Consider the following 11050-nt stretch of genomic DNA (forward strand, 5'->3'; position numbering starts at 1 on the left):
TCAAAAGAAACTGCATGAGCACCAACACAAATACAAAAGGACTGGTTTGGACACATTGTTGACTATTTCGTTCTCCCTTCGGTTTTCAAGAAACACGGAAGGCTTACAGAGGTTTCAAAAGAAAATGCATGAGCACCAACACAAATACAAAAGTTTTGGACGCATTGTTGACTATTTCTTTTTTTCCTTTGGTTTCAAGAAACATGGAAGGCTTAAAAGAAAATCCTGAGAAATGACAAGCATGTGAAAGGGGTTTTCCCGTCTGCAATGGGTGGCCTAAATTCATGGAATTGTTTAGCGGCTTTGGGTTATTGACTTAAGCTTCCAATAAGCCATTTGCAAAGTTATTTGAACATCTTGTACATGTACTACAATGATGCAGTTAGTTACAAATTACCAGTTAAATTTGAATTCCTCATACTTAAGCCCGGTTCATACTTCCTGCAAATGGGAATGAAAGCAAATGTAGACGTCACAAATTCGCAACAAATAATTTGCCGCAGTTGCTCAACTCTTGGGAATATTCGCAGCGAAAACAGAGTCCTGACGTCACGTTCTTGCCAATTTCGCTTCGCATTCGCAGGAAGTATCAATCTGGCTTTGAGAGACAGTTACGACAATGATGTCAAGTGTTTTGTGTCAACCTTTTGTTTAGTAATTTTCAGTGAGCAAACCAATTTTGCTTGTAGAATTTGATTGATTCGTTTCCCTTGAAAACTAATTTAAAAATATGGAAAAATCTATGATAAGAACAGACAAATATATGATATGATAAATTACATGAACGTGACACTAATTATCTGTGCCCCAAGCACACTTTTACCTCACAAATTAATTTCTTATCTTATTCAAGTCCTGTCAACTATAAATCATAAATGAGAACATATGGAAAAACTTTACACCCAAGAAAAAGAAAATTACATTAAAAAAAGAAAGAAGGGAATTAAATTGGAATGTTTTTGGCTTTTCCCTCAAGCAGAAAACATTCCTTTCCTCGAGGCACTCAAGGGAATGTCAACAATATCAATGGAGACCGTTTCTGGAAGTGATTTGTGTCAACATGTTTTTACACAGATTCCAGACTTTTGCCCATTGTTGGTCCAAGTGCTTGTTTGTTCAGGCCTCTGCCTTAGAGCGTGAATTCTAAACTCCAAGCTCAAATGGCACACCTTGAGTGTCTATTATGTACATGTACGTAAGCATTTTGTATACATCATGCATTTGATAACCAAACCAGGTCTAACTTTGTACTGTGTACATGTATGCATAAAATGTTGCTTAGCACAGAAAATCCGCTGAGGAGAAAGAGGTTTAGAGGCAAAAATACCTTTGGTTTCTGGATCTGTTCAATTGTTTTAATCCTACACAATAACACTAACCTGTGAAAATTAAGAGCAACTATAAATATAAATATTAATAGTAAACTTGCGAGTACAACCATGGGTAAAAACTCTTTTGAAGGAGTGGTGGCTCTGAAAAGAGCTGGTTTGGTATCAAGAGAGTTTTTACCTATGGTTGTACCCGCAAGTTTACAATTAATATTTATATTAATAGTTGCTCTTATTCTCCACACCATGCAAAGCTTCAAGCACCATCTGTGAAAATTACATTTCAAAATGTATTACGTTTTTGAGTATAAGCAATTTTGCTGTGCTCTATGAAATTGGTTTAATGCTTATTTCCGCTAAGCTGAAAAATACTAAAAGTAATGTATTCTGCTTTAACAATTAGAGGACACAAGAAGGATGCAGCACAACAAGAAACAACTGAGCTTAGAGCGCTGATGCTGGACCGGGATGTGTGGAAGACGACCATCACTTCCTGAGAAGGCGACGGCTGAAGACAACCTCTTGCTCAACTGACTAAAAACAGTTGAGCCCTAATACTACATGCATTCTTAAAGCAATAAAGGCCTATGATAACAGACTTTAATTAAGGTTTCTCTTCAACAAACTAATCAACAAACATCACCCAAAAATCAATATGGTCATGTACACACTCTTCTTAAAGAATTTCCATTTCAAATGCCAGTCAGCACTTCGCTCTGCGAGTATAAATAATAACAAGCTTTATTATCATCCATTAAGTAGCACTCTAAAGACGAAGACTATAAGATTCCTTCTCTATAAATGACATACTATAGAATCAACACCTCTATCTAGGTAATAAGAGTCTCGGTCTCGTTAAGACTGGGAGTCAGCCATGAAGAAGCGGAGTATCATCAAATTATTGAAAAGGTGACGCCAGACCTTCCGATCGCAGATGGGGCCTAATTTTATGGTGAATTGCTTAAGGTGCGTGGTAGATTGGTTTTTTTTGTAATTGAATGCTGATTCATAGACAGCATGATAAAGAAAGTTACAACACATTAGAGAGATACAGCTAATGGCATCTTAATATATAGCCAGAAGTCTCTACATTTCTAGCCAGCACTGCACTTCACAAACTAAAACCAATTTTGTTGTTATCTTTCAATGACACAGCTGTAGAGGTGCAATTAGCACTATCTTCAGACATACCAGAAGGTACAACTTCAGTAAACTTGGTGGTGAAACCTCCATGGTGAAACCATGGGGGAAGCTTGCTCCCTGTCACCAGACACCAATGTATCTCACATGATCAAGCAAACCTACTGCTCCGAACACACTAAAGCCACTTTCACACGAGAGCAATTTAGCAAGGGTCCCCTGTTAATTTGTAGCATGGTTGTAAAATTTTACAAAAAGTGCCTCGTGTAAAGGACAACAATTTGTTCTACTGTCCAAGTTCTCGTCCAAGTTCTCTTGCAAAATCTTGTCAAACGTTGCTACATTTTACAACCATGCTAAAATTAAGCAAGGGACCTCAGTTAAATTGCTGTCGTGTGAATAGCACTTAAGAATGGAATAGCCCAAGGGAGAAATGCAACAGGGATGAGGCTAGCCAATGGCTGGAAAACAACTTTCAGTCTTATTTAGTTGCAGTACTTGAGGGATGAGGGAAGTCACATTAAGGAAATTCCTCCAACGCCAACACCAATAAACATGCAATCAGGCAAAATAAACTGGCAAGGTGAGACCTGGCTAACAAAGTTGTAATCATGTCTTGAGGTCTACCTCTTGTTTTTTGTTTCTGTGGTGTGTTGTGGATGAGCGGTCTGATGCGCACATCGGACTCCTTCTGATGGTTGAATCATAATTGTGTGGGTTCAAAAATCCCGGTCATGACACTTGTGTCCTTGAGCAAGGCATGTACCTAGAATTGCTTCTTTTATCACAGGCGTAAAAACGCACCTGAAGTCGTGGCTTAAATAATCCCTTAGCATAGAATTAACCCTTCAGCTGGACCTCAATCGAGCATTAGACTACTGTCAGTGTACGGAGGTTTTGCTCAAGTGCTTTTGTCGCACTTCACACCAATGACATGATCATCACTTTTGCCCCAAATACCTGTATGCCAGACAAGTAAATGCCACCAACTCCAAGATCACCATCGATGTGCCAAACTGCACTAGTAACGTCAGTGCACTGTGCATGTATATATTAAATGACATGAACATGGACATGAACATATGTGCTAAAATCGTTTAAAAACTTGACAAGCTTTTTTCACGATCCAGGTACTAGCTTCTATTTTTGGGGTTGAACAAAGAATTGACTAGAATGGGATTCGAACCAACGACCTCCGGATTAACGTGCGGGTGCTCTACCAACTGTGGTTTATATTGATAGCTTCTATTTTAAGCACTAAGTGCAAATTGCTATTCCCTTGTATTTTCTTATACACGACATCGTGGGAAACAACCATACTATCCAACAGGCTAGACACATGCTTGGTTTCGAAAGACACTCTACATAATGTAGCTCCATTTTCACATCCAGAACACAATGAAATGGCACTTTAATACACACGAACCAGCAAATGTAATTAAGGCCAGCCACAACTGGGTCTTGATAACACAAAAAGGAACTGAATTTAGAGTATAAACAAATAGGTCCACAATATGTTTCTATGGCTCCTGCATCCATCCTTGTAATATACGGTACTTCAATCATATCAGACAGACAATGTCCTCAAAGAAACCTTTAATGTCTTAGGAGCCCCTTTGTTCCCGCCTCTTCATTCTCAACAAGTTGGAGACAGCCCAGAATTTCGAAACCCTGTTTTTAAATTTCCAGCAGAAAAAATAACAAATCGATGTTCTTATATTACAATGCTTCAGCACATCACACGACAGGCATCTCAAAATTGCTGGAGGGTAAGCTTGTTCCAGCCTCTTGATAAGGGAAACAAAAGTTAAACCCAAAATAGATCTTAGTATTCATATTATAAAATACATGTATGGTGCAATTTTAGCAAAGTGTGTCAAATCGATTTTATCCAGGATACAGACATGGAATATTGATGTACCTTTGGTGCTGACTATGTATGGGTTGAAACCTCCGGGGAAAAAATTGATTAATTTTACCTAAAACCACAAAGCGGATTTTCGTACGAAGTGTTGGACACTTGTCATCAAACAGGTCACGTTTCACGGAGCTGCTTAAAAGCACTGGACATTAATTGCAATTATTCAAAATAACTATTAGCATAAAAACTAACGAGCAATGGAGAGCTGTTGATAGTATAAAATTTTGTGAGAAACGGCTCCCTCTGAAGTAACGTAGCATTTGAGAAAGAAGTAGTTTCTCACTAAAATATTTGAATTGACTTTGAGACCTCAGCTGAGGTCTCAAATTCAAGCATCTGAAAGCACACAACTTGTGCGACAAGGGTGTTTTTTTCACAGGTTTGTTATTTCATGCATATATGTTGTGATACACCAAGTGAGAAGACTGGTCTTTGACCATTATAAAAGGTGTCCAGTGGCTTTTAACTAACAAACAATACTTTTTGGTCACAAACTATTTCAATCAAGTTTTATTTTTGTGGCAGTAAATAATAAATTACACCAATAAGAACTGACACTGATCCCCTGCCCGTTCTAAGCTGAGGGTATAATAAAAACAAGAACATCTTGCGTGACAATATCGTCCATATGTTTGAGCGTCATATTTTGTAGCGCAGGAGTGTTACAGAACATTGGTATAATAACGACGACATGGTCATTTAAGCAATTTCTATGAACGATTATATCTGTCATAATTAGAAATGTTTCTAATATAATATGTACTCATCGGTGCATGAAGTTGTTTTTTTCCTGCTAATTACAAACCTGTGAATGCAACACTCATAATTTATGAGGTGGCAAGCCTTGTAACATGAGCGATTTACATCACAGTACAAAGCTCCAATTTGGGTAAAATTTCACAAGTCTACAAGGCTTGTATGGCTCAAATGTTTTACGGGACAATAATCTATTGCTGGGTTCAAATCCCGCTCTAGTCAATTTTGTTTATCCACACAGTCAGTTTCCACTGTGGTTTAGTGCTTGATATCCCATATAGATTCCATCGAAATAGAGGGGCTCGCTATACAGTATTTGTACAAGTATTTTTGATCAATATGTATTTTTACATGAAAATTTCAAATATTTGTTGTAATGATTTCAAAACAGTGTAGTCTGATGACTCATTTATTTCATGCGTAAATTAAGGCTAACATCATTTGCACAAATTGAAGCAAATTATTTTCAAAATGCAAATTCAACCAGAGGAATTTCTGCTCTCCTCGTGTTATGTAACAGCTGGGTCTATAATCTCATTCAAAGGGGAAGGACTTTCTCTAAAGTCATGTTCCCATTGGACTTTGGACTTTTTCTCCAGCTGCCACCCGTAAAGTTTCTGTGACTGGCTTTAGTGTAATTCTACTGTACGTTAAATTAACAGCGTGGTTCAAGTTGCTTCACAGCGCAAAGCTGTTCTCATTGGTCTTTTTAGCAGCCGTGATAAGCAACTATGGCTGCACGGACGTCTTCCGCGACCTCTTTCAGCCTGTTAGTTTTACATCATGTTTGTGGAAAATGACAGGGAGGTCAGTTTATCGTGCGTCCCAATTGGATTTAGTTATGTCATTCTACAGAAAAGTCCAATGGAAACTTGGATAAACTCTCATCAAAGGGTAAGGACTTTCTCTTTTAAAGCCATTATACACTTTCGGAACAGAAAAAAAAAAGTTCACAGATTTACAAATAACTTACAGGGTTTACAGAAGGTAATGATAAAAGACTTCTCTTGAAATATTATTCCTACTTTACTTTTTGAGAAAACATTAAAACAATTATCAATTCTCAACATCGAGAATTACGGATTTATAGTAAACACATGTCATGACACGGCGAAACGTGCGGAAACAAGGGTGGGTTTTCCCGTTATTTTCTCCCGACTCCGATGACCAATTGAGCCTAAATTTTCACAGGTTTGTTCTTTTATATATAAGTTGTGATACACGAAGTGTGGGCCTTTGAACAATACTGCTTACCGAAAGTGTTCACTGGCTTTAAGTTCTCATGACCTACAGACTGGCTAATGCTCTCACATTTTTACAGCTGCAGGTAATTTAGACTTCAATCCAGTCACCAAAGGGAAACCTTCAAACCCAGCACCATTGATATTCCTAATTAATTACTGTCATAAAAATACCTTCCATCTAGAAGATAATTGCCTCAAGTATCTAGCAGGCATTTGTGAATTTGAAAGGGATTGTTATGCTACACTGGGAAGGAATGATTCAACGCAGGTTTGGGATAGTAGTTTGTGGCTTGTGTTCTTGCTGTGTGGGGCTTGCCTTGGTGGATCGGTTCGATTTCACAAAGCCTTAAGAATTACATGTACCTTTAGATGATATGTCAGTATTGTCATAGTGGTGACATCACCCTTTGCTTTGCAATAATGGTTAATACACAAGACCACAGGGGTTGTTGTTAGAGGCAGTGGACACTATTGGTAATTACTCAAAATAATTATCAGAATAAAACCTCACTTGGTAAAGAGTAATGGGGAGAGGTTGATAGTATAAAACATTGTAAGAATTGACTCCCTCTGAAGTGACGTAGTTTTCGAGAAAGAAGTAATTTTCCACGAATTTGATTTCGAGACCTCAAGTTTAGAATTTGAGGTCTCGAAATCGAGCATCTGAAAGCACTCAACTTCGTGTGACAAGGGCGTTTTTTATTTCATTCATATCTCGCAACTTCGACGACCAATTGAGCTCAAATTTTCACAGGTTTGTTATTTTATGCATTATATGTTTAGATACACCAAGTGAGAAGACTGGTCTTTGACAATAACCAATATTGTCCACTGTCTTTAAGAATGTTTACTGGACCAGAAATTGTTTCAAAATACCAGACTATGTTTAAACAAAAATATTTGAACAAGTTCTATAAGAGAATAACAGTAGTTATCTCATTTGTGTTGTTGGTTATTTTGATACTCAATGGACACATACATGAGTTTGCAAGACTCAACGTTTGAGCATCATTTCTTCTGTAAAGATATTACACAAAAAGGAATCAGTTATTCAACTGAAAAACACCAAAAGGGGATTGACCTATCCACCAGTCTTGAGTTTACTGGCCCAGGGCTAAAATCAATGGCCTATGGCTGGCCTGCCCTCTAGTGCAACATTCACTGGGCCAAGTTTAAAATTTAATACCTGGCCAGGGTGCTTCAATTTCATCTATTTTACTCATTGTAGGCCCACTTGCTTTTGCATCTCTCCTGCACCAAAAGTGTATTTTAGACAGACATGGCGCATTGTTGTTGTAACTTGCTTTTAAGCATTTTTAATCTGTTTATCTTAAATCGTCCAGCACTGTTCTTACTTGCCTAACTTTTTAATAATTGTCTTTGGTCGTTTTTAATTTTCTTAAGCATTTTTAATCGTTTTTTTCTTAAACTGGTTTTTCCTTAAATTGGTCTGTATATCTGCTTAATATTTTTAACCTCTGTGAAGCGCCTCGGGACCCTTTGGGGTTATGGGCGCTATATAAAAGCTGTTATTATTATTATAAGTGGCCTTTATTATTATTTTCCACCTTAATTTATTTTCTTCTTTATAGTTGTATATTTGTCCAATCACTTTTTGTGTATTACCATCATATATAAAAAAGGGTTTTAAGTGTAATTTTTGCACAACTTTAACTGGGGAACTGAACTTTAAAATGGGTGAGGTTTATTTTAATGGACAAAATCAGTCCAGACACAACCGATAATGTCATCCTGCCCGGAACTGATATACTTCCAACTGCAGACAGTCGACATGCTTGACACAAGTGGGCTTGAAAGATGAGCCTCAGACCATAATAGGAAATGCATTTAGATATTTTGTATCTGAAAATTTGTGAAAACAAAATCCTTGGACGTTCCTTTCAATGCTTTAGATCTCAAGGTCTTATCAATGACAGCTTCAGGCATGGTGTATACCGGAAGAAGGATGTAAGTTTAACCGGAAAGGGTGTACGCAATTAATGTGCACAAATTGTGTTTTATGAAAACTGAGCATCATAAACCTTTATAGAAAGGTTAAATTCTGCATGGGAATGGGGAAACTTATCTTTGGGGTATTTCTAGAAACAAACATGTAGCATTATCAGGGTCTGGAATTTCATCTTTGAGAGGGCAAGGCAATTTTGCAAAGGGCACTTCAGAACCTTCCAATGTTGGAAAATCTAAAGTCTATGGCAATTTATAATTAATGCCATTTGTTTTTGTTAGGAGCCATCTTATTCTGTTATTTCTTGCATATTTCTGTAAAGGAAATGTGTGCCTGGAAGAGGGGCATAGACTAGAGAAATACACCCTTTACTATAAGTAAGACGTAGTGCCTTTGAAAGATGAAATATAATACAGGCCTAAAACTTCACATAGGCAACAAAGGCGATTGCCTCCATGCCCAGTGGCCATTGCCTTGGTGCCCTTGAAATAATCCATTACAAAATTTACAATTTTGCCATTGGGTGTTCTTGGTGTCCTTGCCCTTTCCAAAATAAAGTATACATGCCTGTAAATGATTTGAGGGAAAATAACACCCAAACTTATGCCATATTTATAGATAGTTGATAGCTAACAAGAGGGTGCGTGCACGGAGACCATAAAGAAGTGACACACTGATAAGTCGAGTTCAGGGTTTAGCTCCCATTGTGCACTTCATTAACTGACCATAACTATTCATAACGCCAAGTAAGTCCATAGTGCAGTGTGATTACTACAGATTCCATTTGTACTGTGTCGTACAGATTCTACAATGTACTGTGGGCTATTCAAGCTTTTGTAGCTTCCTGTTGTGTAAAACACAAATAGAGAAGGAAACGAAACAAGGTTGGAACCTCCATGGTTGAGAAACAATAAATTACCAGAAAAGTGAGGATTTAACAATGGCCGATAATTAGAAGCAGGCCTTTGTGACAAGTAGTAGTAGACGGAAGTTCTTTCTGCTTAAACAGTTACTTTTTGATTGTAAACATTTTCTTCGATTAGTTTAGGCCTAACAGTTTGTTTTTTATATTTAAGGGGCTTGGGTTTTTTGTGCTCTTTGCACATGATTCAATAAAGTAAAATATTATAAAACAAAACTGAGAGGTGAAAACTTGAGTGTCCATTTTCATCTTAAAATATCTGGTGAACTTGATGAGGGAATATTTTGACCGTTTCATCTACCCAAAAAAAACTAGTTCAATTGAGGAAATCAGTCAAGTTTATGAACACACCAGAAGGAAGTTATAGACCAACAAATACAATTTTTATATCCTGGACTTTCCCATCATTTCAAAACGTGATCAAGTTCCCTTTTTTCTGTACTTCCAAAGAAGTGGCATACCCCCTCCCCCAACATCTGATGTTTATGCCCCCTCCCCCCCATTGTAATCTGGGCCGTTGAAAATGAAGTTCCATAAAAAATAAAAATCTTTAAAAAAATTTAACAATTTTGTATACAACCAACCTGCTCGATGGACAAGTATTTTTCTACTTTACACATATAGACAATGTAGGCCTACTTCTATAAACTTTAAGGCTCCCCACTCACGGGGTAGTGAGCCTTATAGTTTCTAGAACATGTCAAAGTATCTCAATGGCAGATTATATTACAAAGTAAAATATTATAGACGACCCATAAATGCTATAGCCTACCAGTCAAATGCAAACTGCAGTTTGCCTGCCCAGCTGTGATGTGCCTACTACACAAAAAGAGGGCCTCCCCACCTCCCAAACAAAATTCACCGATGAGCAAAAGTTGATTATATATTTTGTTGCAATTCTAATTTCGCTTAGTGTTGATACATTGAAAAAGTGGTTGCTTTGTGGATTAAATCGTACCAACATTTTGCCTCATATTTATCGCGGTGAAGTTCTAATCCCACAGCCAAGAGAACTCAACTTCACACAAACAAAATGAATTTCTAGGCCTATTGATGATTGTCGCACGCTATTTAGATGCCGTTAGTTGTGCCCTTTCATGAACCAGCGCTACACCGTGTGACCTTGACGGGCCAAATGTGTTGAAACCACGGCAGGGTCTAGCCCAACGAACGCACCCACACTCTGTCTGGCCCCCTAACTATTGCCCTACGATCACGAACGATCTACACCAAAAATTAAATAAATTTCAATTCAACTCTAATCTAACAAACAGGCTGAAAATATTATACTCACAGAGTCTTCAGCCCAGAGTCACATCATCGATCGGAGTCATGGAATGTTTCAAAGAAGGATCCAACAAGAGTAAATGAGGAGAAACACCAAGAACTTGCTGCACGCGATCACACACCTAATCAACCGCGGACGATGTAAACATTACAGATTTTTTGCGATCACATAGTTCCGCGCGTAATTATTTGGCGGGGGGGGGGGGGGGCAGAGTCATAATAGCTCTATGGGCAGAGTCTATCTGGAAACATTGAGGGCGCACTTGTCAAATAGTGGACCCTTTTTTAGTCCGCAATTAAAATGAGGCCCTTTTCGAAACCACGGCTTCGGCTCAAGATTCGGCTCAGGTTATAGCTTGGCCCCGCGGCTGTTTTGAAATTTCTTGCAAATGATATAGGTACGTGCTCAGGGCTTCAGACGGAGCCTGAAGTCGAATCCAAAGCTAAAGCGGTGGATTCGAAAAGGGCCGTAGTTTCTAAATTTGA

The 11050-nt window shown here is 38.0% G+C and overlaps 1 protein-coding gene across 2 annotated transcripts in view; it reads right to left on the reverse strand.

Moving 5' to 3' along the window:
• The window catches only part of LOC139938822 (histamine H2 receptor-like), a 51996-nt gene extending 41300 nt beyond the window's left edge, over nt 1–10696 (reverse strand). For both annotated transcript variants that reach the window (XM_071934460.1, XM_071934461.1), the window contains exon 1: nt 10572–10696. The gene's annotated coding sequence lies outside the window, so the exon portion shown is untranslated. The remainder of the gene's footprint in view (nt 1–10571) is intronic.
• Nucleotides 10697–11050: the final 354 nt, after the last annotated feature.

Source organism: Asterias amurensis, chromosome 6 (assembly GCF_032118995.1).
Source record: "Asterias amurensis chromosome 6, ASM3211899v1".
Lineage (NCBI taxonomy): Eukaryota > Metazoa > Echinodermata > Asteroidea > Forcipulatida > Asteriidae > Asterias > Asterias amurensis.